Below are 12647 nucleotides of genomic sequence, written 5' to 3' on the forward strand. Positions count from 1 at the left end.
CCTGTCATCCCCAAATGATGACCTTTCCTACCTAAACTTGAAAAAGAAAAAGGAAAAGAGAAAAAAAAGAAGAAAAAAAGAGAAGGGGGAAGAGAATTTTTCCCCCCCTTTTTTTCAACCTAGTAAATCAATGGTAATTTATTTCTCAATATAGCATTTAAGACATATTCCGTAGATCTAAGAGGCTATATCATTTTCTTTTGTACTTCAGTTGTTTGAGAAAGGGAGAAAAGTTTCCCATTTTTTAAAAAACTAACTACTTCTTTATCTTTATCTTGATCTAACAGATATTGCTCCATCATCATTTATTGGAATATCCGCTTACTAAATTCAGCTATAGACAGTGTTTTTTTTCGAAATCGAGGTTTTTAGCAGGAGAAACCTAGCTACTCCAATTACTGTTTCAATATATATCTTGTCTTTAACTCTATCCTCCGAGGAGAATAGAAAAAATACTAAATCGCGATGTATGCTCTCTCTGCTTTAAGTGTTCTAGAAAGCCAATAGCTTATTTTGTTCCAATATTTTCTGACTATCGTACAGCCCCAGAAATAGTGGAGGATATCAGCACTGCTACTACCACATTTAACACATTTATCTTTCACTTTACTGTTCCATCTTGACATTATTGAGGGTGTCAAATATGTTTGATTTAATATATTAATGTGTGCTTCTCTGTAATTAGTGAGTGTAAATATTTTATTTATTCTGCTAATACTGTTCTGAATGACTTCCTCATTAATGACGCCTGTTTAATATAATTATAGAATAATAACGATCTATAATTGTTGTCTTGATGTCTCAGTAAAACAATATTATTGAATGTTTTAAAATATATCTATGGCGCAATATAAATTAGTTAGTGATGGTGAATCCGTCATCCTTGTCTACAGGGTGTCATCCTTGTCTATAGTTTCATACTTGTCTACAGGGTGTCATACTTGTCTACAGGGCGTCATTCTTGTCTACTGTGTGTCATTCTTGTCTACTTAGACAATCAGTCGTTAACAATTATATAATTATACAATCATAAACACATTAGGTCATATTTTTTAAAACATTCCGTCATTGATGACGCCTGTTTAATGTAATCTTCGAACAATGATCTATAACTGGTCTTGATGTCTCATTAAAACAATATTATTGAATGTTTAAAAATATATTTATGGTGCAATCGAAATTATGTAGTGACGGTGAATCCGTCATCCTTGTCTACGAGGTGTCATCCTTGTCTAAAGGGTGTCATCCTTGTCTACATGGCGTCAGACTTGTCTACCATTTCACAAAATTTATGAGAGGGATATTGTCTGACAAAGGGATCGCATCTTTTAATATTTAATAATACTCTTACAACGTATGAATCAAGACAATCCTATGATCAAATGTTTGTATTTTTTTGGGATAAATTTCAATTTATTGACAGTCAGTCATTAGTGGCGCATGTATTATATTTTATTTTAAATGTTTGTATTACATATTAATCATCATGAACATGTGATACATGTAATCCGCCAACCGAATATTAATATTTTTATTTACACTTGCAATAACCAATCATATTTCTCTATCATTGATATATTAGTGTTGCACTTAAAAAAAATTCAGATTTTTTTTTTTACTTGAGATATTTGTGAGGACAGAATGGCGAAACCATTTACCCAAGGGGAATTATTAATTTTGGTTTACGGAATGAACCGCTATTTCCCAAGGCGCATAGGTGGTGTGAGGGGGATCCAGCATGAGGATTGGGACCGCATCATCGAATGAAGAGGGTGTCGGGGATCCGCCGGTCAAGGCGCAGCTGCCTCCGAAGGTTTAGTGACCTTAGACGGCGCGAGCAGGATCTCTACAATGAATTGCGAGTGCTTGTTCGTACATGTAAGTATATTGTGTGTTGTACTTATAAATTATGGATACTTAAATGACGCACTATTTTTAAAAGTAAAAATTATTTTGAAATGAATTTGTAAGCTACTCATATTTATTCTATTGTATTACATAAATACCTTAAAATTCTTTGATAATAATCTATATATTTTTTAAGCAGGCCCTTTTTTTTTTCTTTTTTTTTTCTTTCTATGGATTTAACTTATTTGCATCCCAAAAATTCATGTCATTCAACAACCCATAATTTCTGTAGATGGTCAATGAAATACAATTTATTTCATCCTTAGATTATCAACATAATTTATTTTATGGAGACATATATAAAGACAGAAAAACAGATATAAAAATGAATTTTTGGAATGAAAATTTGTTCGCCATCATAATTATTAACAATGATACAATATGGTTTACTCATATAGATAGATACATAGACATATAGTTAAAAATATTTAAGATGCATGTATATTATTATTATTCTTCTTTATTTATAAAGCGCCAACAGATTCCGCAGCACTGCCCATGGGTACAAGGATAACAGTACAGTGGAGAAACAATATGATAAGACACAACATTTTACAGACAAATACAGGGGGAATTGAGGGCCCTATTCCCGTGGGAACTTACAATCTAGACGGGTAGTAAGATTGGAAACAGGAGGTGGGGACTGCAGAGGTGAGAATGATATTAGTGAGGAGATAGAGGGCAACTGTTAGTTAATTGAAGTTAGTTTGTTGGTAAGTTGTGTGATAAGCTTCCCTGAACAGAAAGATCTTTAGGGAACGTTTAAAGGAGGAGAGGTTTGGGGCAATCATGAAATCTTGAGGAAGTGTGTTCCAGAGGGTTGGTGCCGCATGAGAGAAGTTCATGATTCAGATAGAGATTATAATATTCCAAAAGCTTACAATTTTTTACTGATATTCAATTTACTTAATTCTATATATATCCTTTGTTGAAGTTATAACAATTTATATGGGTGAGGCAATTATACAAGGCATCTATGATACTTAAAAATTATGCGTCTACTGAGAATATCTAGATATGCTTTTCATCAAAGTATAATAGAAGAATGAAGCAATTTATAACAATAAAAAAAAAAGTATAAAGATTGAAAACAGTAGAGTCTCTTTATAAAAGCTGAAAGAAAAAATGTGTCCATTACTAAATGAACACTAAGCACATTTATGTACTTTCAGAAGTCTGATTAAGTAATTTTCAAAATGGATTTCAATTGAATGTTCAATCAGACTTCTGAAAGTACATAAATGTGCTTAGTGTTCATTTAGTAAAAGTTAAATCAGGGATTACATATATTGTGCACAGTTTTGCACCTAACTTGTTGCAATGATAAATATAGAAAGACAAGAAAAGAACTACATAACAGGCGCAATTAGCAGCTAGCTCCCACTATTGTAAATTAAATATTTTATTTCCTGTCCATTTCAAATAGTAATAGATCTCAAATAAATACATATACTCTGATTACGTTATATTTGAAACTTCTATGTGTGTGTGTCTATATACATAGTAAAATATGTACAGTATACTGTATACAATTCTTTAAAAAAAATAATTCCCTCTCCATTTTGCTAAGAATATGTCGCTACTTGCTATCTTTAAAATTCGAATAAAAAAAAAAAATACATCTATATACAATCATGTGCTGACAAGGTATGTGCTATGTTCGTGGACTGTACTGCAATGATATAAATAAAGTTGGGAAAAGCCTGAATCGCTGCGACATCGATGACTGTTAGTTAACAACAGTCCAATGCTCTTCGCACCGTACTTGACGCGCATGTTTTAGACGGGTTTTTTGATAAATATGGTGAGCGTATTAAGGTCCGCGCCCGCGAAGTTTGGCGAGTGTATTGACGCCCGCGAATGCACCATAGTTGACACTTTGATAAATAGAGGCCAAAGCCTGATATTGAAGTAGTACATGAACCATCTCATAGAAAGCTAGGTTCTTCTTTGCATACAGAAGGCAATATATTTGCAGATACTCTTGCACAAAGTGTAAGTCAAAAATATGCAGTAAATGCAGTTAAAACTCGAATGACAGCAACCAGTAATCTTGACACAGAGTTAAATGCTTGCTTGGATAAAACCAGACATAATTCACCTGGTTATCCTAAAAAATATCTTTATGAATTAAAAGACAAACATTGTATGGTTAAGATTGGAGACAAAGAATTGATTATTCCCCCTGTCATAGACAAATGGAACATAACAGAAATGGCCCATTCTAGTATTGGACATCCTCATTTAGGGCAAGATAAAGTCTTATTAACCTTAAGATCAAAATATTGGTGGCCTAATATGAAGAAAATGGTCATAAGAGTTATAGGGAGTGGTAAAGCATGTCTCCTTGTTAATAATCCAAATCACCAGAAACAACCATACATTATTAAAGAAATTCCTAATAAGCCATTTGATCTGGTTTATTTAGATCACATAGGGCCTTTACCTGCTTTACATGGGTACAAATATGTTTTAGTATGTGTTGATGCTTGTACAAGGTTCACATGGTTATACCCTGTTAAAAGTGCCACGGCTAGTACTACGCTTGATAGTCTCAATTCCTTAGTAAGTATTGGTAAACCTAAAGCCCTACACTCAGATGCTGGATCAGCTTTTACATCTACTCAAGCACAAGAGTGGGCTAAATCTTTTGATATAAAATGGGTAAACAGCGCACCTTATCATCAAGTAGTGGGGTTGTAGAAAAGAAAAATGCTGAGGTAAAACGATTGTTAACCAAGTTACTAACTAACCGCCCAAAACAGTGGTATCCCCTGTTAACTTATGTACAAGTAGGTTTAAACAATATACCTTCTGTTATTTCTGGGAAAACACCTTATGAATTGTTATATGGTATACCTATGAATACAATGTTTAATATTGAGTACCTTTCTGTACCAGGGAGATTAGAGCAATTAGCTATTTTACTATAAGTGATTGTTTTGCACAACCTGCTTATACACCTAACCTTTTATCAGCTTGGACACCACAAGTTGGTCAGTTTGTCCAGGAGAGAGTTCAATCAGTAAAACCTCTATGGCCAAGGTGATAACCTCCTACAAAGGTAAAACGTGTCATTAACTCAAGGACTTTGGTTATAAAAGACAAACAAGGCAAAGACAGAATTGTCAGCATTGATAACTTAAAGTCTGCTTCTAAATTTGAGTTAGAAGATGACAAATCCTCTGACTTACTCTCAGTGGGTGACTTTGAATGAAGCAAACCAGATAAATAATCCATTTCAAATGATGCCATTTTCTTCAAACCCAGAGACTATAGCACCCTTTATTATGATGTTGAAGGAGGTGATCAAATAAATGGAGTAGATTCATTTGATACACCAACACCAGTTACAAGATCTAATCCTGTTTTACCTATCATAAATATTATGTTATCAGCATGAACACTGATACAACAACAAGGACTGAAAATGTTAAAGAACTTGTTCAGTTATAAAAATCTTAAAGTATTGGGATATACAGTACTGATACTTTTTATACTTCTCCTTATCTTGATATCAACCTGCATGTTAGTTTTTCGTCTACAGTGGAATAGTCTTGCAAAGAGACCTGGAGCTGTTCTGGCATGGAATCAAACAAAAGCTCGAGATGATGCTGTAACAACAATATCAAGACTAAAAAGAGCTGTACATTACAATCTGCAACCTGTAGAAATAAAGATGAATGGGCTACCGCAAGGAATTTATTGGAAACCATTTCCAAAACCTATAATACAAAAACAAAAAAGTATTAGGAATATCTCAAGTGGTATTGATAGATTCAACAATAATATCAAAGAATGCAAAGATCACAACTCATATGGGAAGAAAATTGGTAAAATATCACATAAATGGGCAAATGGAAATGATACTAGCAAAATCTTTGGAATATGATTTGCCTTTATAAGAATACTGGAAACAAAAGACATACAGAGAAAAAATGTGTTTTTAAACATTTGCACATTGCTATTATGTGGACTATCAAGGGACAAGGAGATGGCCTGCAAAAGAAATAAAAGCAGACCAATGTCCACGTCCTGGGATTACAATTGACAAAGTAAAATATAAAGAATATCCTATTTTTTATCTAAACACAGGACAATTAACTCAAAAAGGCTTCTTTCCTGAAAATTACACAGATCCTCGCATTGCATTCTGGGAAAAATGCGGAAGAAGAGGAATACAGGATTTCTGGTGGTGTAGAATCATATAATCGAGCAGTGTTTTGTACTAACACACTTTATTCAGAATGGTGGACACCAGAGTTACATACAGATGAAGGATACCTGCAACTATTTGAAAAGCTTCAGCTTGAAGTAGTGGATCAACAGACAGGAAGACTGCGAGAGCAAGGATTACCTACAGAATGGAATGAGAAAGGAAAAGATGAAATGTTTTTGAATCTAAAAGAATGGGATACATGTACAAAGCCAAGATATGCAGCTTTCTTGAATACAACATATTACAGTCACTCATGAAAAGAAAAGAACAATCTTTGTAATATAACAGTTGAAGATCTAATTGAAAAGGGCATTTGTGACTTGGAAACAGACTATCGATGTACATCCTGCTTCTACCTTAAGAAATCAGGGAAATATTTTTCGTTTTCAACCTAAAGACATTGATAAGGGGTTCCTACATTATGCAGGCATACCTGGGTTTCGGTGCGTGACAAAACATCACATTATTAACAAAAATTATGTAATATATTCCCTGTTTCAGAAATGTCTCATAGATAGTATAAGATATCCAGTAAATGTAGTAATTGCAAGTATGAAACTATGAATGGATGTAAATATATCAGTTGATGACATACGATGTAAATATGCTAAATGTTATAAGCAAAATGTGGCAGATATGACTTATGATGAAGCTGTTTGGGGAACAAATAATACATTTGATAATGTAACATATATTGCAATAGAGAATATAATTCCAGATGGTTGTAATACAGAAGATAAAACAAATCAAAGGCAGTTAATGTCTAATGTTGAAGTTCAGATATCGACAGGGAATTTATTGAGTGATGCAGTGTTGTCAGTGAAATTTTAGATATTAATGATGAAGAATTAAAGAGAGGATTAATGATTTTAAAAGATCATATGGTAACTATACTGACTGCAGCAATGTCAGATTTCACAATGGTAGATAAAGAAATGAAAGCAGTAACAATACTTAATTATTTAACAGCTATGAGGTTAACTTTGCTAGAGGGACACATAGATACAATTAGGTCTAACAGTGAAACAAACAGAAATCATGCTGCATATTTAAAATCATTGATTTTTAATATAAGAGAATTGAAATGTATAACAACAAAAAACCCTGAAGATTGTCAATGGGTCATATGTTGTGATTACTAGTCAAAATGATTGTAATATCCCTATGTTGCAAGCAACAATGGTAACAGTAAATCAATCTGTGGAGTGTTATAATACAATTTTTACACCACCTGTGATAAAAAATATACATGATAGGTCACATTTAACAATGCTGGTACCCCATATTACATTGCAAATACCATACATGACAGCATTCTGGGCTAATTTACATAACATGCAAGTGAGACTAGGCTCCTCCCATGAAGAAATTGAGAAATTGGTTAAAAGGGTACATGCAGACCTCTTAAGGATTGATTTGCATGAAAGGGACTTTCCAACCTGGATTAAGACTTTAGGTAAGTCATTAAGTCCAATAATGCCAGCATTTGGTGATAGTGATGTCACGAACATAAATATTTGGATTCGCGAATGGCGAACGCGAACTTCCGCAAATGTTCGCGAACCGGCGAACCGGGTGAACCGCCATAGACTTCAATAGGCACGCGAATTTTAAAACCCACAGGGACTCTTTCTGGCCACAATAGCGATGGAAAAGTTGTTTCAAGGGACTAACACCTGGACTGTGGCATGCCGGAGGGGGATCCATGGCAAAACTCCCATGGAAAATTACATAGTTGATGCAGAGTCTGGTTTTAATCCATAAAGGGCATAAATCACCTAACATTCCTAAATTGTTTGGAATAACATGCTTTAAAACATCAGGTATGATGTTGTATCGATCAGGTAGTGTAAGGGTTACGCCCGCTTCACAGTGCGCAGTGTAGGTGATATACCTGCCCTGACCATGCTTTGCAGACCAGGTATCAGTGGTCAGATGGACCCTTGCCCCAACACTGTGTGCCAGACATGCCATTATAGCAGACTTATATGGCTTTGACGTTGCTTTTTGGTAATTAGAAGGCTACTAAATGCCACTGCGCACCACACGTGTTTTATGCCTAGCAGTGAAGGGGTTAATTAGGGAGCATGTAAGGAGCTTATAGAGTTAATTTTAGCTTAAGTGTAGTGTAGTAGACAACCCAAAGTATTGATCTAGGCCCATTTTGGTATATTTAATGCCACCATTTCACCGCCAAATGCGATCAAATAAAAAAAAATTGTTCACTTTTTCACAAACTTTAGGTTTCTCACAGAAGTTATTTACAAACAACTTATGCAATTATGGCATAAATGGTTGTAAATGCTTCTCTGGGATGCCCTTTGTTCAGAAATAGCAGACTTATATGGCTTTGGAGTTGCTTTTTGGTAATTAGAAGGCTGTTAAATGCCACTGCGCACAACACATGTTTCATGCCCAGCAGTGAAGGGGTTAATTAGGGAGCATGTAGGCAGCTTGTAGAGTTAATTTTAGCTTAAGTGTAGTGTAGTAGACAACCCAAAGTATTGATCTAGGCCCATTTTGGTATATTTAATGCCACCATTTCACCGCCAAATGCGATCAAATAAAAAAAAATTGTTCACTTTTTCACAAACTTTAGGTTTCTCACAGAAATTATTTACAAACAACTTATGCAATTATGGCATAAATGGTTGTAAATGCTTCTCTGGGATCCCCTTTGTTCAGAAATAGCAGACTTATATGGCTTTGGCATTGCTTTTTGGTAATTAGAAGGCTGCTAAATGCCACTGCGCACCACACGTGTTTTATGCCCAGCAGTGAAGGGGTTAATTAGGGAGCATGTAGGCAGCTCGTAGAGTTAATTTTAGCTTAAGTGTAGTGTAGTAGACAACCCAAAGTATTGAACTAGGCCCATTTTGGTATATTTCATGCCACCATTTCACCGCCAAATGCAATCAAATAAAAAAAAATTGTTCACTTTTTCCCAAACTTTAGGTTTCTCACAGAAATTATTTACAAACAACTTATGCAATTATGGCATAAATGGTTGTAAATGCTTCTCTGGGATCCCCTTTGTTCAGAAATAGCAGACTTATATGGCTTTGGCTTTGCTTTTTGGTAATTAGAAGGCTGCTAAATGCCACTGCGCACCACACGTGTTTTATGCCCAGCAGTGAAGGGGTTAATTAGGGAGCATGTAGGGAGCTTGTAGAGTTAATTTTAGCTTAAAGGGCTACTAAACCCAAAATCTTTTTTTCATGATTCAGATAGAAAATACAAATGTAAACAACATTACAATTTACTTCTATTATTTATTTTGCTTCATTTTTTAGATATCCTTAGTTGAAGAAAAAGCAATGCACATGGGTGAGCCAATCACACAAGGCTTCTATGTGCAGCAACCAATCAGCAGCTACTGAGCATATCTAGATATGCTTTTCAGCAAAGAATATCAAGAGAATAAAACAAATTAGATAATAGAAGTAAATTAGAAAGATGTTTAACCCCTTAAGGACCAGCGACGTACCCTGTATGTCGCTGGCCTTTTTTTGGGACTTGATTGTTTTATAGTGCGGTCTTGCCACCAGCATTGAGACTGCTCTATTTCACAAAGCCTGAAAGGGAGTGCATTAATAGTGTGTTCTTGTTAGACTTGTGCTATTATGTCCTGAAAAAACCCTTAACGACCAGTGACATACAGGGTACATTGTGGTCATTAAGGGGTTAAAATTGCATTCTCTTTCTAAATCATGAAAGAAAAAATGTGGGTTTAATGTCCCTTTAAGTGTAGTGTAGTAGACAACCCAAAGTATTAATCTAGGCCCATTTTGGTATATTTCATGCCACCATTTCAGCGCCAAATGCGATCAAATAAAAAAAAATTGTTCACTTTTTCACAAACTTTAGGTTTCTCACATAAATTATTTACAAACAACTTATGCAATTATGGCATAAATGGTTGTAAATGCTTCTCTGGGATCCCCTTTGTTCAGAAATAGCAGACTTATATGGCTTTGGCGTTGCTTTTTGGTAATTAGAAGGCTGCTAAATGCCACTGCGCACCACACGTGTTTTATGCCCAGCAGTGAAGGGGTTAATTAGGGAGCATGTAGGCAGCTTGTAAAGTTAATTTTAGCTTAAGTGTAGTGTAGTAGACAACCCAAAATATTGAACTAGGCCCATTTTGGTATATTTAATGCCACCATTTCACCGCCAAATGCAATCAAATAAAAAAAAATTGTTCACTTTTTCCCAAACTTTAGCAGACTTATATGGCTTTGGCTTTGCTTTTTGGTAATTAGAAGGCTGCTAAATGCCACTGCGCACCACACGTGTTTTATGCCCAGCAGTGAAGGGGTTAATTAGGGAGCTTGTAGAGTTACTTTTAGCTTAAGTCTAGTGTAGTAGACAACCCAAAGTATTGCTCTAGGCCCATTTTGGTATATTTCATGCCACCATTTCACCGCCAAATGCGATCAAATTTAAAAAAAACTATATTTATTAACCCCTAATCTGCCACCCCCAATGTCGCCGCTACTATATTAAAGGTGTAGAGAGTGGTGTACACAACACGCACACCATGCCCTTTAGGGGGCGCCTCCTAATTTGTACCAAAAACTAGTGGCAAAGTGGTTAAATGTTAAAATATATAACAATAATAATGTATTGGATCAATACACTAGAACCATATATGTGAAACAATAATAATCTAATGAATCAATATACTAAAACTATATTTATATACAAACATAAAAAAAACGCTGCAAATAAAATACAGGCAATATACCTAAAAAATAATAAAACTTAGAAAAGAATATAAAAGACCATATAAACCAGTGTATCAAGAGAAATCCAAACGAAGGGGCAGCACTCTGTCAAAGGACGTCATCCTGGTAATCACAATATGGAAAAAGAGAAAAACAGAGGCGCCACCATGGCCTAGTACCACCAGAGCATGTATATTTGAATGCAGATAGAAGAATATACTTACAAACATAAAGCACCCAGCGGTGCTAGTGGGGCAGACTGGAAATTCGCAGTGGTCCAGCTCACTGTAAACCCTCAGCGGGGATCCAATCAGTGTTCCTTGGAAGAGCCTATGGTAAGATGCCTAAATGGACAAAAGGGCAAACCAACATGGCCCAATAACGTATAAGCAGAAGGAGGGTATAACCATAAGATTATACTTACAGAATATAAAGCACCTCCAGGTGCAATATCAGCAAGCTGGGACCTCACAGTCGCCCAGTAGACTATAAGCAAAGGATATCCACAGCTACCAGCAGAAATAAAATGGTGGTGCAATATTTCTCAGCAACTTGAAAATATAATGATACACCTCAACAGCAAGTAATAACAGTGCGACACGTTTCTCAGCCTCCTGTGGGCTGTTTCATCAGGCTATAATACAAATTAAAAATACACTTGCTTTATAACAGATATCCAAGAACTAAAAGTTTTCTGATAGGGAAACCAATCATGAATCACACCAATGTGTGCTCAGATTTAATTAGTTATGGTAACCAAAATAAACATAGAATTAAACAGGTGAGTTCATACATACAGGTAATTATCCACAACTCCGTTGGTATAGCAAACTCAAGTAGCCAAGAGCCATTACAAACAAATCAAAATGTTCAAAAAACAATAATATATACATGCAACTTACATCAAACATGATGGCAATTGACACCCTAAGAAATCGCAAAACATATGAACCCATGATATGATGTTAATGGTGTGTATAAATTTGCATCATAATAACATTCACAAAATATAAACACATTCAAAAAATAAACTGAGATTAATGGCAAACCCTTATAAGACTGCAATTAATGGCACTCCCTTGTTTGGATCCAACTGTGTGATATTCGATGCTCTGTCTAATGTCGACAGCTGTATGTTTAAAACTGTCTCACCCTCTTTACAGCTACTGAGACCAACAGTGTGTAACTCCTTTTCCTTTATGATGCTACGATTATTAGAAACGTAATTCTATTATTATTTAAACATATATGTGTGTAATAGTTAGAGATCGATTGAACGATCTGAAGATTCAAACATTGTTTGTACTGGACGCAAGATAATACGTGACACTCACTATACTGTGTTTGCTGACGTAATGAGAGAAACCGGGAAATCCCTCCAATAGTATTTTGTATATTAGGGGGAGTGTGTAGACCCTCCAATCGGTAGTGACCTATCTTCCTCCAATGAAAGCTGATACAATAGAGCGAGTGTGTCTATGGACAAATTGAATGTAAAGATACACTCTGCTTCTTATTTGGGGGATGAGCGTTATTTGAAAATATGTGCACTCAAAAATGATGATATATAGGACTTGTTGTCAGGGGTAATAAGCCCAACTTAGTATAAAACAAAACTGATCTAATAGTAATATGTGATCTATAAATAAATATGTGAGATAGATTATAAAAGAATGTGCATATTACCCGGGTCACTAGTATTAGCTGATATAATCATTGTGATTTAGAGCTTGTGCTTAGACCACTATATAAAAGTATAAATATATAGAGGTGGGGGAAAAAACTAAAATGAA

The sequence above is a fragment of the Bombina bombina genome, chromosome 4 (assembly GCF_027579735.1).
Source record: "Bombina bombina isolate aBomBom1 chromosome 4, aBomBom1.pri, whole genome shotgun sequence".
Taxonomy (NCBI): Eukaryota; Metazoa; Chordata; class Amphibia; order Anura; family Bombinatoridae; genus Bombina; species Bombina bombina.